Source organism: Rhinopithecus bieti, unplaced genomic scaffold (genome assembly GCF_001698545.2).
Source record: "Rhinopithecus bieti isolate Rb0 unplaced genomic scaffold, ASM169854v2 scaffold_29976, whole genome shotgun sequence".
NCBI classification, from domain to species: domain Eukaryota; kingdom Metazoa; phylum Chordata; class Mammalia; order Primates; family Cercopithecidae; genus Rhinopithecus; species Rhinopithecus bieti.
In genome coordinates this window covers 83,684-104,208 of record NW_016813386.1, presented here as the reverse complement: position 1 = coordinate 104,208, position 20,525 = coordinate 83,684, and the positions used below count along the sequence as shown (strand labels likewise).

Sequence of the window (20,525 nt, the reverse complement as noted above, 5' to 3'; positions counted from 1 at the left end):
TTTTTTTTTTTTTTTTTTTTTTTTTTGCCTCACTTTCCTTTCATCCTTATCCTTACTGCAGTGGGGTGTCCTTCCCAAATAAAGAATAAAATGTTATCCTTGCTTCAAATTCTGGTTTCTTTTTCTGCTATTCCAAGTTTTGCTTCACAATCAGTTTCACAACGGAAATCAATACACTGCTTCTTTCATTGAGAAAGTCTTACCATAAAAAAACTACTGAAATAAATAGGGTGTTCAGTGTCATAGTTGACTTACATTCTTGTATAAGTTCCTTATCCCATTGTGGACTGAAAAAAAAAACAGTTTATCAATCAGCTAATGGTCTGTGGGTTACTCTTTGAGAAGCTCTGTTTTAGAAGAACAAGACTGAGACACACAGCATAATGAGATGTCTCTATAATCTATTTCCTCTCTCTTTTCTCTTACAATGACAATGATTAATAACAATCTGGAAAGATTTATGATTGCTTTGACAAATAGAATTGGGTAGAATGATACTGTGTTCCTTCCCCAGGCTGGCTCATACCAGTTTTTGCATTTACAAGACCTCCCAGCTGTGAGAAAAACAAGCTGTGAAAAAAGACACAGTAGCACTAGACTTGCAGTCACGCCAGGCCAGGTGCCAGACAAGGAAATGACCAAGTCTTCAGATGATTCCACTTGTGCTCATACATTCATTCGTAGACTTTGAGTCTCCCCAGACCCAACAATGTAAGACAAAGTCAAGCCTTTCCTGTTGTACTGTGTTTGAACTCCTGACCACTGAGTCTGTGAGCACAATAAAGATGCTGTTTTATGAGGCTAAATTTTAGAGTAATTTGTTAGGCAGCAATAATAACTGGAAAACAAATGATGACTTTTTAAAGTTCTAAAACTTTTTTTTTACTTAGATGAATTATTGATTCTACTAAATCAATCAGCAAAGAACACGTCTTACTGGTTTCTATTAACTAGTAAAGTAAAAACTACTTAAACTAATGACCTCTAATATGCATAGTTGCTGCAAATGCTTCCACTGCATTCATGGAAGCATTCCCCACAGTAGGACTGGAGGAAGGGGAATATTTACCTATCCAAAAACATTCATGAAAAGAATGCCCCACACCCAATTTTACATTTTAAGAAACGTATAATTCTGTCATTTTCTCTCAAGAGAAAATGGGTTAAAATCCACAGCAGCAGAAAGGACAATTGAGAAAGGTAAAAATGTTCTAAACTAACACCTTTACCTTTCAAGCAGTTTGTACCCAACCTGCTGATAAAGGAATGTTGGGAATGGAAGACTGTGGTACCCTTAAATGATACAGAAAGGGGGAAAGGAAGTGCTGGGTAGAGGAAGGGTGTGGTCCCTGGCTAGGGCTCCATCCCCTCGGGCCAAGGTAAGGACAGTCACTCCTGCCTTCATGTCCAAATGTTGCCTTTCCCAAGACCACTGTGGCCTGCCACACCCCCATCCTGTGCCTATAAAATCCTGAGACCCTAGCGGGCAAACACACAAGCAGCTGAATGTCGTGAAAAACACATTGGCAGAAGAAGACACAGCTGCTGGCTGTCAAGAGCATGCTGGCAAAAGAGCATACCAACAGGTGCCAGCAGGCCGGTAGACCATAACCCACTGAACGAGGCAGTTTGGCCAGGGCAGTTGGAGGAGACCTGGGGCCACTGAACGGCCCAATTCCAGGGGAAATTATCTCCCTTCTGGCTCCCCAATCAGCGGAGAGCTACTTCCACTGAGTTAAACTTTGCACTCGTTCTTCAAGTGCACGTGTGATCCTATTCTTCCTGTACACCAAGGCAAAAACCCAGGATACAGAAAGCCCTCTGTCCTTGAGACAAGGTAGAGGGCCTAATTGAGCTGGTTAACACAAGTTGCCTATACACTGCAAACTAAAAGAGTACCCTGTAGCACATGCCCACTGGGGCTTCAGTTGTAAACATCCACCCCTACTCACTGCTGTCGGGTCAGAGCCCCACAGCCTGCCCATCTGTATGTTCTCCTAGAGGTTTAAGCAGCAGGGCACTGAAGAAGCCACATCCCCATCACATGCCCTGCAAGGGGGACAAGGGAGCCTTTCCTGTTTCACTACTGGGCTACATCTGGGCTTGAATAATTATTGTTCAAATTGACACTTGGGAAAATAAAATCATTACTCTAACCATGCCCTTTAGGATAAATTACAAATTTTATTACATTTTTTCTATATAAAATTAGCCCTAACTACATTTTTAATTAAACCTATATTTTAAATATTTAGGAAATGGCATTTAATAATTATACATTGACATACAAATTATTACTTCCTACATTAGGCACACTTTTATCCTTTCAATAGGTTAAGCGAAGTCTGTAATTGGTAGTCCAAAAAGATTTACAGCTGATGTGTAATTAATTGTATAGAGAGTTCATTGCGGAAAGAGACTTGCTTTTACCTGTCTCGATCTGAGTTCTTTCCTCTACATTTTTATCAACTTAATATGACCAAATATTTCTATTGTTATTATCTTATTTTAAATGATCAGCACATCATTGAATTTATGCAAGTAAAATTGTCCATGTTTGCAGATGGCATAATCATATATCTAAAACACCCTGAAGACTCCACCAAAAAGCTGTGAGAACTAATACATGCATTAAGTAAAGTTGCAGTATATGAAATCAATACACAAAAATCAGTAGTATTTCAATACACCAATAATATTACTATTTGAAAAAAATTCATTTAAAATAGTACAAAAAATAAGATAAAATACCTAGAAATAAATGTAACCAAGGAGGTGAAAGATCTCTACAACAAAAACTGTAAGACATTGATAGAACAAATCAAAGAGAATACAAATAAATGGTAAGATATCCTATGTTTATGGATTGAAAGAATTAATATTGCAAAAATGTCCATATTACCCAAAACAATCTATAGAGTCAATACAATCCCTATCAAAATACCATTGACATTCTTTACAGAAATAGAAAAAACGATCTTAAAATGTATATAAAATGCAAAATACCCCAGATAGCAAAAATAATCTTGAGCAAAAAAAAAAATAGTTAGAGACATCATGCTACCTGACTTTAAAATATACTACAAAGCTATAGTAACCAAAACAGCATGCTACTGGCATAAAAACAGATGCATAGACCAATGGAATAGAATAGAGAATCCAGAAATAATTCCATGCATTTATAGCTGATTGATTTTCAAAAAAGGTGCCAAGAACACACATTGAGGAAAGAACAGTCTCTTCAATAAATGATGCTGGGAAAACTGAATAATTTGTAGAAGAATGAAACGAGACCTCTATCTCTCACTGTATACAAAAATCAACTCAAGGTAGATTAATGACTTAAATGTCAGAAGTAAAACTATGAAACTACAAGAAGAAAACATAGGTGAATTGCTTCTTGAAATTTCAGCAAAATTTTTTTTTACTCAGATCTCAAAAGACCACATAACAAAAGCAAAAAGAGACTAATGGGATTACGTCAAACTAACAAGCTTCTACACAACAAAGAAAACAATCAGTAGAGTGAGGAGACAACCTATAGAATGGGAGATAATATTTGCAAACTAGGCATCTGACAAGGATTTAAAATCCAGAATATATAAGAAACTAAAAAACTCAATAGCAAAAAACAAATACTCTGATATTAAAATAGGCAAAAGACCTGAATAGACATTTCCTGAAGGAAGACATACAAATGACCAATAGGTATATGAACAAATGCTCAACAGTACTAACGATCAGGGAAATGCAAATCAAAGCCACAACAAAACATCATTTCACATTAGTCAGAATGTCTGCTATCAAAAAGACAAAAAATAACAAATGCTAACTAGGATGTGGACAAGGGGAAACTGTGTGTGTGTGTGTGTGTGTGTGTGTGTGTGTAAGAGCATGCTTTATTGGGAAGCACAGGGCTACACAGTGAGCAACAGATGAGGGCTGCCCAGTGGGCATTTTATACATCATACTCCAAAAGACACACAGGGTGTTTTGCTAATAAAAATCAACTGGAAAATGGATTCCTCTGAGCAACTTCTCCAACCCCATCCCTTTTAGGGGCCAGGAAACCTACCAACTATTTTTCTGATGGCAACTGGGTTTACTAGAGATAGAGCGCCTTAAGAGTGACCCTATTTTTTATAAAGATTTTTTGAAGTCTTCATTTGTTACTTTCATTCTACTTTCTCTTAAGGTCATCAGATCAACCTTCTGTACAGATTGCCTTGATGTCAGCACCAGAGAGGTCATCTTTAGCCATAATCAAGTTGTCAAGGGTTACATCACTGGCCAAAATCATGTTGTCCGTGTGAATCTGAAAAATGTACTTCTTTATCCTTTTATCAGGCAGGGGGAACTCAATCTTCCTGTCAATGCAGCCTGGTCTGGTAAGTGTTGGATCCTAAGTTTCTATTTGGTTTGTGGCTACGATAAGTTTAATATCTCCCCTTGAATCAGATCCATACAACTGGTTCAACAGTTCCAACATTGTTCACTAAATTTCTCTCTCACCACCAAAATTTGAGTCCTATTTTCTTCCCAATGGCATCAATTTCATCAATAAACATGATGAAAGGTGCATATTCTTCAGCAGCTCAAAACAATTCCTATGTGAGTTTGGGCCCATCACCAAGGTACTTCTGAATACGTTCAGAACTAACCACCCTCAAGAAAGTGGCTGAGGTTTGACATGCTACTGCTTTGGCTAACAAGGTTTTACCTGTGGCATATGGACCATAGAGAATGACCCCCTTATCTGGCTTTAAACCCATCTCTTCATAATATTCAGGATGAGTGAGAGGAAGCTCCACAGATCTCTTACTTAATTTCCTGGATTTGGTTGTCCAACCACCAATATCGGCATAGGTCTCCTGGGGACCATTTCCACCTTCATCACTGTGACTAGGGAATCTGTGTCATTGATTAGCACCCTTATCATGGCATTCAACTTGTGGTTGAGCAGGACCAAGAAGCCAGTTCCAGCAGATCCTTGTCTACAAATAAAAGAATGCTGACATAGAGTTCTGACCCCACATATCTAGACAGGATGGTGTGATTGCCATCAATGATCTCTTCCAAGGTTTCTAGTGTCATAGTGGTTCCCTTCAGGTCATCCACTTTTGCTTTTCTTCCTAACACTTTTCTTCTAATGCTTTTATCTGTTCCTGATTTCTAATGGGTTCTTCCTCCATGAAAAGAGTCTTTCATTCTCACTAATTTCAGTAATTTTAACTGGCATTGATGTGAGGTACCACCAGTGGCAGTTTGCTGGCAGCATCTGGTCTCTTTGTTTTCTTCTTCTTTTCCCACACTGTAATTGGTACAAGAAGTTCATATTTCTTTTTCTCGTCCCTGTCATCCTTCTTGCCACCTCTAGGACCATAACCACCATTCTGACTTTGACCCATCTTGCCTTGGCAACTCGAGTTTCTGCTGCCAGAAGTACCTCCACCTGAAAGGAGAACTCCTATACACTGTTGGTGGGAATGTAAATTAGTACAGTCATTATGAAAACAGTGTGGATGTTCCTCAAAAAGTTAAAAATAGAATTACCATATGATTCAGTAATTCCATTATTGTGTATGTATCCCAAAAAAGGAACTCAGTACGCCAAAGAGATATTTTTACTCCCATGCTTATTGCCATGCTATTCACAAGAGCCAAGATATGAAAGCAACCTAAGTGTCCATCAATAGACGGATGGATAAAGAAAATGTGATATATCGGGTGTTGGGGGAAAGGGGGAGGGAGAGCATTAGGACAAATACCTAATGCATGCGTGGCTTAAAACCTAGATGACGGGTTGATAGGTGCAGCAAACCACCATGGCACATGTATACCTATGTAACAAACCTGCACATTCAGCACATATATCCCAGAACTTTAAAACAACAAAAAAAGAAAATGTTATATATATGATATATATGTATATATCATATACATGTACACACAATGGAATAATATTCAGTCACAAAACAAATGAAATCCTGTCATTTGCAATAACATGAATGAACCCAGAGGACATTGTGTTGTATAATCTAAACACAGAAAGACAAACACCAAACACCACAAAATCTTACTTGTGTGTGGAATTGAAAAAAAAGTTGATTTCATAGAACTAGTACAATAGTTGCTACCAGGGGCTGGCGAAGGTAGTGGGGAAAGGGAACAAGGAGAGATTAGTCAACAGGTACAAAGTTACAATTAGGAAGAATTCCTTCTGGTGTTTGATTACCCAGTAGAGTGACTATAGCAAATAACAATATGATATATATTTTAAGATAGCCAGAAAAAAAGAGTTTGAATGTTATCACCACAAATAAATGATAAACGTTTAAAGTGATGGATATGATAATTACCCTAATGTGATCATTATATAATGTATTCATGCACTGAAACATTACATGTATCCTGTAAATATGTATAATTATTATGTGTCAGTTACAAATTCCAAAAATTAATACTAAAAAAAGGAATGGAGCTAAATCTTGGAACTAAAAAGATCAAGTCCAGTGTTGTGTAACTTATTAGGCTCTATCCTCTGTGTTACGATATTCACAAATACGATTTCAAAAAAATGGCATCATATGCAAAATGTATTTTTATTTGCTTTGAATTTTAGATCTATTTCTATTTTCTGCTAGTTTTGTGCTTTTTCATGCCAACCTTTCATGAATATTTCAGCATAATCTTTTGTTTGTTTCTAGAGAACTCCTGCTCATGAAAATCCCTTATTACCCCTCAGCCTCATCCCTGAGCATTTCTTAGGGCACAAAAGGATAACGTCAAGTAATGGAAGTGAGTTTTCATTCAACCCCTGCCTAAGCAAAGTGAGATAACAAGACAATTATACCTTGTAATATTAACTATTTAGATTACTTGCAAACAAGTCCTACTTGGTTCAAATAACTCTGTTTTTTCCTACTGCCCACAGGATAATTATCTAACACCTATCTTGGCCCTAGATATTTAGACCTTTACCCAAAAAGCTTAGTGTATTTATTTTCCGGTGATTGCTATAACAAATTACTATAAACATGGTCACTTAAAACAACAGAAATCTATTCTCTCACTGTTTTGGAGGCCAGAAGTCTGAAATTAAAGTGTTGGCAGAACTGTACTACCTCTGGAGGATGTGTGGGAGAATCCATTCCTTGCCTCTTTCAGCTTCTGGTGGTTTGCCATATTCCTTGATTTGTGTTCACATCACTCCAGTCTTTGCCTCAGAGTCACACTGCTTCCTTCCCTTGTGTGTTTCTTTTGTAAGGACCCTTGCCACTGAATTTAGAATCTATCTGGATAATCTAGCATCTCCTCGCATCTTCATTTCAAAATCCTTAACTTAATTACAACTGCAAACACCCTTCATTTACACATTCCAGAAATTAGGACATGGACATATTTTGGACAAGGCCACCATTCAGTCCACTAGACTTTGATTAAGTTTTACTCATGAGTTCCTCTTTAATTTTAATGCTGGATGAACATACTTTGTACCTGTATCATTTGTGGCATACGCAATTGCAAGAATTGTGATGTGGTTTGGCTATGTCCCCACCCAGATTGTAGCTCCTACAATCCCTGTGTGTCATGGGAGAGACCCAGTGGGAGGCAATCAAATCAGAGGGGTGGCTTTTCCCATGCTATTCTCTGAATAAGTCTCACGACATCGCATGGTTTTATAAAGGGGAGTTCCACTACACATGCTGTCTGTCTCTTGCCTGCCACCATGTAAGATGTGCCTTTGCTCCCCTTCTCCCTTCCGCCATCATTTGTGAGGCCTCACAAGCCACGCAGAACTGTGAGTCAATTAAATCTCTTTCCTTTATAAATTACCCAGTCTCGGGTATGTCTTTATTAGCAGTATGAGAACAGACTAATACAAATTGTTTTATTTTTCAACTCTAATTAGAAAAGAGGCACGTATAACAAGTATCAGTCAAGTAAATAATCAAGACTGTATAGAATAAACCTTCAGCACTGCAATAACACTCTGAATGTTATTTTATACAGAAAGTCTTGAGCAACTAAAATTAACACATTCTCAAAGTACAAAAATCTACAAAGGAACATATAGATGAAATGATTCATACACTTCCATTTATATTAACAGAATAATTTTTCTATTTTTATTTATATTGGGTCACTTTATTCTATAGTTAGATCATATCAGTTTCTTCCATTCCTTCTTCAAATAGTAGTGAATGCCGCTCAGTTCAAACCTTCTCTTTTCATATTCCTTATCTCTGTTAATGACATCATCATCCATTAAAAGCTGGAAATGTGCCATTGCATTCTTCTCCTTCTTTCACCTGTTCCACAGCCAGTCACTGAAAAAGTCCTATAGATCTTACCTTCTAAATATCTTTTAATGCATTAATTCTCTCCACCTGTCTTCCCTATTTCCTCCATTGTCTTGGTTCAGACACTTATCAACTCTTATTTGATCAATGTAAATAGGAATGTAATATTCCTAGTTCCCGTAAGGCCCCAAGACTTTCTACACACTGCCTTTGATTACTGGTCCCTTTCCAAAACACAAACCTACTCACTTCATTCTCTGACTTAGAAAACTCCTAGAGTTCCAAGCTTACACGCTAAAGTCTGAATTATTCTTTATGACATACGAAACTATCCATAATCTCTTCCAATAACCTCCAACTCCCCCTCATTCTGGCTAAATTTAAGTTTACACTATTCTTTAAGAATTTTCTAATTATTTTGCTCTTGAGTTTTTTTATTTGGAAAGCTCAGTACTAACTACTCTTAATTCTTGTTTAATGACACATTCCTGTTTATCTTTCAACAAACAATTCAAATATCTCTCATTCTGTGACATCTGCCTCCAAAAGTTCTTTTGATCACAGTGATATTTTTACATATAAAACATAGGATTGGCCAGGTGCGGTGGCTCATGCCTGTAATCCCAGCATTTTGGGAGGCCAGGCGGGTGGATCACGAGGTCAGGAGATCAAGACCATCCTGGCTAACATGGTGAAACTCCTCTCTACTAAAAGTACAAAAAATATCCCAGCATGGTGGCAGGCGCCTATAGTCCCAGCTACTTGGGAGGCTGAGGCAGGAGAATGGTGTGAACCCGGGAGGTGGAGCTTGCAGTGAGCCGAGATCAGGCCACTGCACCCCAGCCTGGGTGACAGAGCAAGACTCCATCTCAAAAAAATAAAATAAAATAAAATTTAAAAAGATCAACATTTATATATTACTCACCTGTAAGGCCTATTGTTAAAATGTTGAAATAGTTTTATTCTGCCTTTATTGTTAGGCAGAGTCCTAAACTATCTTCCCAATGATCGCGGCTGCCAAGGTCCTTCTCTGGAACCTCAAATCTCCCCATCATCAAACACTTAAAGAGAAATACCTGATTCTCCAAGGAGGCTGCAGGAACTTGTTGCAATACTATGGCTAACAATGATTCTGATTTGTCAATGCCTGTATGTTGCTATAATTTTTAAGATTTGTAAATACTACCTCTGACTAAGAAGGAAATCAGAGAGTTAATACTCTCTCAATTTTATAATTTAAAGCATCTCCCATGAATAGAAACGATTCAATTATGCTAGACACTCAGGAGTTAATCATATGCCCTTAAAGGATCTATAATTAGCAAGAAAAATAATATAGTTATGCACATAAACTAATATATCATATAATATAACTGAGTCATGCATAGTGCAAAGAACCATGTGTTACAGAACAGGAAGCAATCACTGCTGGCCAGATGAAATAGAAATGAAACCTGACAAATGCACACAATTTTAGTAAAGGCAGAAAGGTACATCAGAAAGGCAATTCCCAGATAAGTTGAATACTTGGTGCAAACAATGACTAAGATAATAGTGATAGAGGCAAGAGACAGACAAGTGCTGTCCGGGTCATTGTGCACAGGGAGTTTCCCTAAACGTGCCTATGGTGAAAAATCCCATTCCTTAACACATGCGCAGTAAGGGAATAAATCAATGTGGAGTGGCTCAGACTAGGGGCCCACATGTGCACTGGAAGAACGGGGTGGAGCCGCGAGGAATTGGTGCCTTATGCAGGGGAGGAGCCGAGCCTCTTCGGCCCATGTTGGGTGGCCTGGTATTCAATTTTTGTGAGGAGAAAACCTGCGTCCAGGACCCCTCTTTTTGTTGAGAGCCTTCCTTTTGCTTAATAAATTCCACCCTCCTCGCCTTTCAGTGTGTCTGCGTCCCGCACTTTTCCTGGTCATGAGACAAGAAAGAACCTGGATTTTAGCTGAACTAAGAAGAAAAACATCCTGTGTCAATAGTATGTGCACAATGATAGTGGTTAAATCAGTTTGACCCAAACATTTGATGTACATAAGTAAACAGGAAAAATTAAGCCAATAAATATATGATGCAAAGCATGACAAGGAAGACTAAGGAGGGGGCGTTTGTTCAATGGGACGTGTTTTGTTTTTTTTTTTTTGCAATATTATTTAAAATTGTTGGGAAAAAAACAAGAGTAGTTAATTGTCTATTAATAAAGCAGTGGCTAAAACAGTTATGATACATTCATATGATGGAATTTTTAAAAAATGGGGTACGTCCATATTTATTGACAGAAACCACTAAGACAAACTAACTTACAAAAGCAAGTCAGAGTCAGTGCACTGTCTCTCTCTAGCTCCGTTTCTCTCCCTCTCCCTTCTTTTAATAAAAAACAGTATCTGTAACTCATTTGAAGAATTTTGAAAGCTAATAAAAAGAAAACTATAGCCACCATTTAATAGGATTTTATAAATCCTATTACATTTCATAAGAATGTTATTTAACTTTGTTTAACACATTGCAGGTATTTAAGCATAGGAATAATATGATATAAACTGTTCTTGGGGGAGAATTATTTTTAATCCTTAAGACATGGAAGAAGTTTGAAAATTTGAGAAGTGTTTATTTTTTATTAACTTTAGTATTATTGTATTAGAGTGTAATTCTTTTATTTTAATTTTACAGAAAAGTTGGAGTTTTTTCCACTGATGTTGATTTTCGAAGAGAGAAACCATAAGTGTGGATGTAGTTGTTTCCTGGTTACTCAAAAAATGGTTCAGTGGCTTTCTCTTAAACTGTTCTAAACAACACACAATTACTCTGCTTTGCCATCCTTTGTTTTCCAGAGGGAATGACTCTTCAAAACCTGAGGGCAAAGAATGTGCTAAATAAACCTCCAGTGATCAAATAAGGCATCTCTGCGAGAAACATTTGAAAATAAAAATATTCTTCTGTGTTATCTATGCCACAAATTGGGCTGTTTCTTTAATGCATGCCTGTGGACTTCATTTAAAAGAATATATAATTCCACAAAAAAGATTTGAGGGGGAGTTTTATGGATGAAAAAGAAAGATTAAAATTAACTTCATCGTCCCCTTCTCCACTAATAACACTTACTGGATGAAAAAGGGAGAAGGAGGTATCTTTTGATGTCAAGATCTATACAGAATTACTTGGTGCATTTTGTTTTTTTATTCAAGACTATTTTCAATATAATTTTTTTTCCCCTTTGCCTCAAAGTTCTTGCCAGTTGCTGCTACCTGTTAAAGCAAGTGGGGACTGCTACTGAGTGATTTGTACCAGCCTGTAGACATAGAGAGTACTTCAAAAGCACACCAAGTTGGTACACTGAAAAGATTTTTTATGAAAATATTTTATTTTTTGACTTTGACTTTGAACAAGAAACCAAAAGAAATGAAACTCATTAAGGTCCTGGAAAACTTTCAATTTAACATTTCATCACTTAAAAGAAATAAAGCCAGTTCTTTTTTCTTATGTGGTTATTTAGGAAATAATGAAATTAGAATAATGAGAAAGATATGCTCATATATTCTCAAAACAGCAGGCTGTTTTCAATGTTATGGTTGAATTACTCCTATATTATTTTGTGGAATCTCAAAAGACTAACCTGGCATATTAAAAAATAAAAGAAAAATTTACCTTTGGGTTAAACATAACAATGTATATTATATGTCTAATTACATTAAATAGTTACACAAGACAGATATATATGACACAATAATATATATGACACAAATATACATATATTTATATACACAGATACATCTGATGATTTATTAAAACAATGATTGGTTTATATAAGCTAAAATGTTCTAATGCTACCAAATTACTGAATTTGCTTTAGAAACTTATCTTCATGTAATCTATAATGTTCAAACTCTTAACATTTATAAAATATGCGGCTCTCCTTGTAGGAGGTGTCATGATAAAAGCAGATCATTTGAAAAAACAAGTTGTCAATTCCTTGTCGATGCTATCAAATGTTACAACATTAAATATGTGACCAGTAGTTAAGTCTTCATACCCGCCCCCCCCCCCAATATTTTGCTTTCACTTTTTCAACTTTTACTTTAGATTCAGGGGGTATATGTGCAGGTTTGTTACCTGCATACATCACATGATGCTGAGGTTTGGGATACAAATGATCCCATCACATAGGTACTGAGCATAGTATCCAACAGTCAGTTTTTCAACTTGTGCCCCAACTGCTTTCCCTCTCTAGTAGTTCCCAGTATCTATTATTGCCATCTTTATGTCCGTGAGTACCCGATGTTTAGTTCTCACTTATTAGTGAGAACATGCAGTATTTAGTTTTCTGTTCCTGTATTACTTCACTTAGGATAGTGGCTTCTAGTGCATCCATGTTGCTGGAAAGGACATGATTTGGTTCTTTTTTGTGAATCCATAGTATTCCATGGTGTACAGACACCACACTTTCTTTCTGCAATCCACCACTGATGGGCACCTGGGATGATTCCATTTCTTTGCCATTGTGAATAGTGCTGTGATGGACATGCAAGTGCACATGTCTTTTTGGTAGAATGTTATGCTTTCTTTTGGCTATATAGCCAGTAATGGGATTGCTGGATTAAATGGCTGTCCTAAGTTCTTTGAGAAGTCCTCAAACTGCTGTCCACAATGCATGAATTTACATTTCCAGCAACAGTGTGTAAGTGTTCCCTTTTATCTGCAGCCTTGCCAACCTCTGTTGTTTTCTGACATTTTAATGATAGCCATTCTGACTGGTGTGAGATGGTATCTCCCTGAGATTTCAATTTACATTTCTCTGATTAGTGATGTGCAGCATTTTTCATGGGTTTGTTAGCCAATTGCATGTCTTATTATTAAAAACGTTATTTCATGTATTCTGCCCAGTTTTTAATGAGGTTGTTTGTTTTTTGCTAGTTCATTAAGTTCCTTATAGATTCTAGCTATTAGACCTCTCTGGGATGCATAGTTTGCAAATATTTCCTCCTATTCTCTAGGTTGTCTATTTACTCTTCTGATAGTTTCTTTTGCTATGCGGTTCTTTAATTAGGTCCCACTTGTTAATTTTTGTTTTTGTTACAGCTGCTTTTGAGGACTTAGTCAGAAATTCTTTGCAAAGGTTGATGTCCAGAATGGTGTTCCCTAGGTTTTCTCCTAGGAGTCTTATAGTTTGAAGTCCTACATTTAAATTTTTAATCTATCTTGAGTTAATTTTTGTGTATGGTGAAATGTAGGGGTCCAGTTTCATTCTTCTACATACAGCTAGTCAGCTTTCCTAGCACCATTTATTGAGTAGGGAGTCCTTTCTCCATTGCTTATTTTTGTCAACTTTGTGGAAGATCAGAAGGCCGTAGATGTGCAGCTTTATTTCTGGGCTGCCTATTCTGTTCCATGTGTCAGTTTTTAAACCAGTATCATTCTCTCTTTTTTTTTTTTTTTTTTGAGACAGAGTCTCGCACTGTCACCCAGGCTGGTGTGCAGTGGCATGATCTCGGCTCACAAGAAGCTCTACCACCCTGGTTCATGCCATTCTCTTGCCTCGGCCTCACAAGTAGCTGGGACTACAGGCACCTGCCACCACACCAGCCTAATTTTTTGTATTTCTTTTAGTAGAGACAGGGTTTCACCATGTTGGCCAGGATGATCTCGATCTCCTGACCTTGTGATCCGCCCGCCTTGTCCTCCCAAAGTACTGGGATTACAGGCATGAGTCACCGCGCCCGGCCTCTGACTTCATTCTTTTTCTTAGAATTGCTTTGGTCATTTGGGCTCCTTTTTGGTTCCATGGGCATTTTAGAATAGTTTTCCAATTCTGCGAAAAATGTCATTGGTAGTTTGGTAGAAATAATGTTGAATCTATAGATTGCTTTCAACAGTATGGTCATTTTAATGATATTGATGTTCCAATCCATAAGCATGGAATGCTTTTCTATGTATTTGTGTCATTTATGATTTCTTTTAGCAGTGTTTTGTAGTTCTCCTTGTAGAGGTGTTTCAATTCCTTGGTTAGATGTATTCCTAGGTATTTTACGTTTTTGTGCTATTGTAAATGGGATTGCATTCTTGATTTGGCTTGAATATTATTGACGCATTGAAACGCTGATTTTTGTACATTGAGTTTGTTTCCTGAAACTTTGCTGAAGTATTTGTCAATTCCAGGAGGAGCCTTTGGGCAGAGTCTGTACGTTTCTGTAGGTATAGAATCATATTGCCTATGAACACAGTTTGACTTCTTTCTCTAGATGGATGTATTTTATTACTTTATCTTGCCTGATTTATCTGGCTGTTCCTTCCAGAAATATGTTGAATAAGAGTAATGAAAATAGCCATCCTCTTCTTATTCCAGTTCTCAAGGGAAATGCTTCCAATTTTTGCCTGTTCAGTGTGACGTTGGCTGTTCGTCATAGGTGACTCTTACTATTTTGAGATATTTTCTTTCAATGCCTAGTTTGTTGATGGTTTTTAATCATGAAGGGATGTTGGATTTTATCAAAAGCTTTCCTTGCATCTATTGAGATGTTTGTGTGATTTTTCTTCCCAAAACCATTTTTGAAAGAGATAAATTAAAATATAGAGGTAAGGTTCATTATGTGGGGAGTTCCATTTAATTTAGTTTGATTCTTTTTTAAGAAAACATTCACTGCATACAAATATCAGGTATTAGTAAGTGTTAGGTAGTACATATATAAAGAGACATTTACTTCCCTCAATAGTCATGGTATGGCTGATTAGCTGGTAGTAAATGGACAATACTGAGCTAAACGTAAACTGATATCGTTAAAACTCTCACAACACTATTTGTCAAAATAATATTCTTGGGTGAAATCCATCACAGTAGTTTTGGGTTCTTAAGTATGACATTTCCTGGGCTCTATATCCGACTTCATGAGTAAGAATCCCTGCTGGTGGAATCCAAGATATTGCTATTTAAATGTGCTTTCTGGACAATTCTTATGTAAACTTAACAGTGTGTGGTCACATAGGCAAGTTACTAACTCCCCTAAGACTCTGTTTCCTAAAGAATAAAATCAAATAAAATAAATAATAGTCCTTACTTTAGAGAGTTGTTATAAGGATTCAAGAGTTAATATTTGCAAGAGACTTAGAGCAATGTCTGATACATATATATATGTATATATATATAATCATAACTTAAGTGTTACATTTGTCACAATATAGTAAAAACCCCAAATCACATCAACATGTAGGTAGATATTTCATTAGATTTTCTATTCTCAGCAATTACCCACATATACACACAATCACAAAAAAGATACACAAACAGACATAGATTGACTAACATGGAAAATGAGTCTCTTCTTTTGATTTTTAGTGTAATGTGGCCAAATTTCTTCAAAGCTTATTTAAATATTTTTCTTTTAATACTTTAATTTAACTTGATGTTCAGGGAGAATATGCAATGTTCACCTTTCTGTAGTCTGTATAGAGACTATACAGAAGTGTGGAGTTACCAACAGTCCTCTTATAATCTATTACATAGTGGCCTCTCTAGCCCCATCCTGTGTCACTTGCCCACTCTTGGCCAGGCAGGCCTATTGAATTACCTGAAAACTCATCTGTACGGTATTCTTGCACCTCTACATCATTGAACTGCCTCTATCTAAAAAGTCCCTCCCCTACTAAAACTCCTCTCATTGTCACTTTAAATTCTGATCAGTTAAAAGATCAGCCCCATCTTTAAAACTGATCTTTGAATTCACATCAGTTACCACCTGCCCCTTGGTGAAGATTATTTACATAGGTGTCTTCCTCTTTTGTCAGTGAATTCCTAGCAGTAGGAATGCTACGTGGTGTGTGCTTTACCAATGTTGATTGAATTAATAACAATGCAAACCATACAAACATTTTAAACACTTACTAAAAAGTGTGAACATGTTCTTTTACTGAAATATCACATTTTAATATCAGAAATTGGGTAGAAAAATAAGAACAACTTCCAGGGTGACTCTTACAGAGGTACAGAAATGATGTCTGAAAAAGGAATATGATGCACATGACTAGAAAGGTAAAGACAGAGGTGGGTGGCATATCAGATAAATTGGGCTTATAAACCAATAGAGCCTTAATGAATAACTACTGCACACAATGCATGGCTGCTTTCACAACCAGAATTATAACACTGTATCCCATTGCCTTGATTAAAATATACAAGTTATTTAAAACTAAAATAGCTTAATTATTTAGTAAAGGCATAATAAATTAAATAACACCTATCCTCACATGACGGATACTAGACAAGCTTGTGTCTCAGTGTGCACATTTCTGTTGTCTTAATTAGACAGTGTGTGATTTCTCAGAAAGCATGTTCAGTGTTACGAATAGCACCTCATCTACTGTGCATTTCATCTGCCATTCATCCATTATTTTTTGGTGACAGCACAATATCTACCTATGATAATTGCATGCTGGTAATTTATTTTTAATATCTTTCAGCTGGTTTGGCTGGAACTTAAAAATAGATAATAACAGCATTGAGACTTACAACAATATAATTTCTCCCTCTTTATTAGGCACAAAATGACTACCTTCTGTGACATAAAAAAATAGTGAAAAGAATTTTCTAAGAGTCTTAAACATATTAGAAAAAGTCATTCAGCAAATCATTACATTGTGAGTGCTAAATCTGTCATCTACTTGTTTAATGAATGTGTAACTTATTATTTCATCCTTCTATCATTTTGATCCTTTTTTCAAGTAAATAAAATATTAAGTAGGATTAATATTCTAAAAAACGGAAATTAATGACTTTTAACTCTCCTAGGTCTTTTAACCATTTTGGTAGTTTTCCTAATACTGTCTATAATGGCTAGGGCTAATCAGAAGGAAAACGTAGTAAAATAAGTAGAAATTGTTAGGTTCAACTATTACAAATATTTGTAGGTGAAGCCAGGATGTAATATTTGGGGATTATTTTGTGTGTATTGTGAATAAAAGTGAAACATGTTAAATCAGAAGTGTATGTATTGATCTGCTAGGTATAGGAACATAATAGCAAGCACTCTGCATCCTTTTTACCTATGTCCTTGAAACAAAATGTGACTGTGGCCAAATACAATGACAGCTTGAGGATTTTGCTGCTGCCAACATCTGAGATTGATACTACTTCAGAAGGTGGATCCAATTTTGAACAGTGGTAGATCTTCGGTAAGAGAAATGGCAAATAAATTGATTTGTCCAGTCCTTGCTCTCAGTAGGATGGAAAAGTGCTTTTCTTTCTTTTCTTTCTTTCTCTCTTTCTTTCTCTTTCTTTCTTTCTTACTTTCTTTCTTTCTTTCTTTCTTTCTTTCTTTCTTTCTTTCTTTCTTTCTTTCTTTCTTTCTTTCTTTCTTTCTTTCTTTCTTCTTTCTTTTTTTTATTATACTTTAAGTTCTGGGATACATGTGCAAAACATGTGGGTTTGTTACATGTGTATATGTGTATACATTTGCCATAGTGGATTGCTGCATCCATCAACTCATCATCTACATTAGGCATTTCTCCTAATGCTCTCCCTCCCCTAGTCCCCCACCCAAAACAGGCCCCAATGTCTGATGCTCCTCTCCCTGTGCCCATATGTTCTCCTTGTTCAACTCCCACTTATGAGTGGGAACACGAGGTGTTTGGTTTTCTGTTCCTGTGTTAGTTTGCTGAGAATGATGGTTTCCAGCTTCATCCATGTCCCTGTAAAGGGCGTGAACTCATTCTTTGTTATGGCTGCATAGTATTCCATGGTGTATATGTGCCACATTTTCTTTATCCAGTCTAACACTTACGGGCATTTGGGTTGTCTCCAAATCTTTGCTATTGTGAATAGTGCTGCAATAAACATACATGTGCATGTGTCTTTAGTGGAATGATTTATAATCCTTTGGGTATATACCCAGTAATGGGATGGCTGGATCAAATGATATTTCTAGTTCTAGATCCTTGAGGAATTGCCATACTGTCTTCCACAATAGTTGAACTAATTTACACTCCCACTAACAGTGTAAAAGTGTTCCTATTTCTCCACATCCTCTCCAGATTCTGTTGTTTCCTGACTTTTTAATGATTGCCATTCTAACTGGTATGAGATGTTACCTCATTGTGTTTTTGATTTGCATTTCTCTGATGATCAGTGATGATGAGCTTATTTTCATATGTTTGTTGGCCACATAAATGTCTTCTTTTGAAAAGTGTCTGTTCATATCCTTTGCCCACTTTCTGATGGGGTTTTTTTTTTGTCTTGTAAATTTGTTTACGTTCCTTGTAGATTCTGGATATTATCCCTTTGTCAAATGGATAGATTGCAAAAAATGTTTCCCATTCTCTAGGATGCCTGCTCACTCTGATGAGAGTTTCTTTTGCCTTGTGGAAGCTCTTTAATCAGATCCCATTTGTCAATTTTGGCTTTTGTTGCAATTGCTTTTGGTATTTTAGTCATGAATTATTTGCCCATGCCTATGTAACTGAATGGCATTGCCTATGGTTTCTTCTAGGGATTTTATGGTTTTAGGTCTTAGGTTTAAATTTTTAATCCATCTTGAGTCAATTTTTATACAAGGTGTAAGTGAGGGGTCCAGTTTCAGTTTTCTGCATATGGCTAGCCAGTTTTCCCAAAACCCTTTATTAAATAGGGAATCCTTTCCCTATTGCTTGTTTTTGTCAGGTTTGTCAAAGATCAGATGGCTGTAGATGTGTGGTGTAATTTCAGAAGCCTCTGTTCTGTTCCATTGGTCTATATAACTGTTTTGGTACCAGCACCATGCTGTTTTGGTTACTGCAGCCTTGCATAGCTTGAAGTCAGGTAGTGTGATGTCTCCAGCTTTTTTCTTTTTGCTTATGATTGTCTTCAGTATGTGGGCTCTTTTTTTGGTTCCATATGAAATTTATAATAGTTTTTTTTTTTTTTTTTTTTCTAATTTGGGGAAGAAAGTCAATGGTAGCTTGATGGGAATAGCATTGAATCTATAAATTACCTTGGGCAGTATGGCCATTTTCACAATAGTGATTCTTCCTATTCATGAGCATGGAATGTTCTTCCATTTGTTTGTGTTCTCTCCTATTTCCCTGAGCAGTGGTTTGTAGTTCTCTTGAAGAGGTCCTTCACTTCCCTTGTAAGTTGTATTCCTAGGTATTTCATTCTCTTTGTAGCAATTGTGAATGGGAGTTTGCTTATCATTTGGCTGTCTATTATTGGTGTATAGAAATGCTTTTGATTTTTGCACGTTGATTTTGTATCCTGAGACTTTACTGAAGTTGGTTATCAGGTTAAGAAGTTTTTGAGCTGAGAGGATGGTGTTTTCTACATATACAATCATGTCATCTACAAACAGAGACATTTTGACTTCCTCTCTTCCTAGTGGAATATCCTTTATTTCTTTCTCTTGCCTAATTGCCCTGGCCAGAATTTCCAATACGGTGTTGAACAGGAGTGGTGAGAGAGAGCATCCTTGTCTTTTCCTGGTTTTCAAAGGGAATGGTTCCAGTTTTTTTGCCCATTCAGTATTATATTGCCTGTGGGTTTATCATAAATAGCTCTTATTATTTTGAAATATGTTCCATCAATACCTAGTTTATACAGTGTTTTAGCATGAAAGGATGTTGAATTTTATCGAAGGCCTTTTCTGCCTCCATTGAGATAATCATGTGGTTTTTGTCATTGATTCTGTTTATGTGATGGATTACATTTATCGATTTGTGTATGTTGAACCAGCCTTGCATCCCAGAGATGAAGCCGACATGATCATGCTGGATAAGCTTTTTAATGTTCTGCTGGATTCAGTTTCACAGTATTTTCTTCAGGATTTTTGCATTGATGTTCATCAGGGATATTGGCCTGAAATTTTCTTTTTTTTTCCTCTGTCTCTGCTGGGTTTTGGTGTCAGGATGATGCTGGCCTCATAAAATGAGTTAAGGAGTCCCTCTTTTTCTATTGTTTGGAATAGTTTCAGAAGGAATGATACCAGCTGCTCTTTGTACCTCTGGTAGAATTCAGCTGTGAATACACCTGGTCCTGGGCTTTTTTTAGTTGGGTAGTCTATTTAGGGATTCAACTTCTTCCTGGTTTAGTCTTGGGAGGGTGTATGTGTCCAGATTTATCCATTTTTTTCTAGGTTTTCTAGTTTATTTGCACAGAGGTGTTTAGAGTATTCTCTGATGGTAGTGTGTATTTCTGTGGGATCAGGGGTGTTCTCCCTTTCATCATTTTTATTGTGTTTATTTAATTCTTCTCTCTTTTCTTCT

General features: G+C 36.6%; 1 pseudogene; it reads right to left on the bottom strand.

The window, feature by feature from the left end:
- Positions 1 to 4,140: 4,140 nt before the first annotated feature.
- On the bottom strand, positions 4,141 to 5,408 carry LOC108512772 (26S protease regulatory subunit 4 pseudogene; annotated as a pseudogene).
- Between the last annotated feature and the right edge of the window lie 15,117 nt (positions 5,409 to 20,525).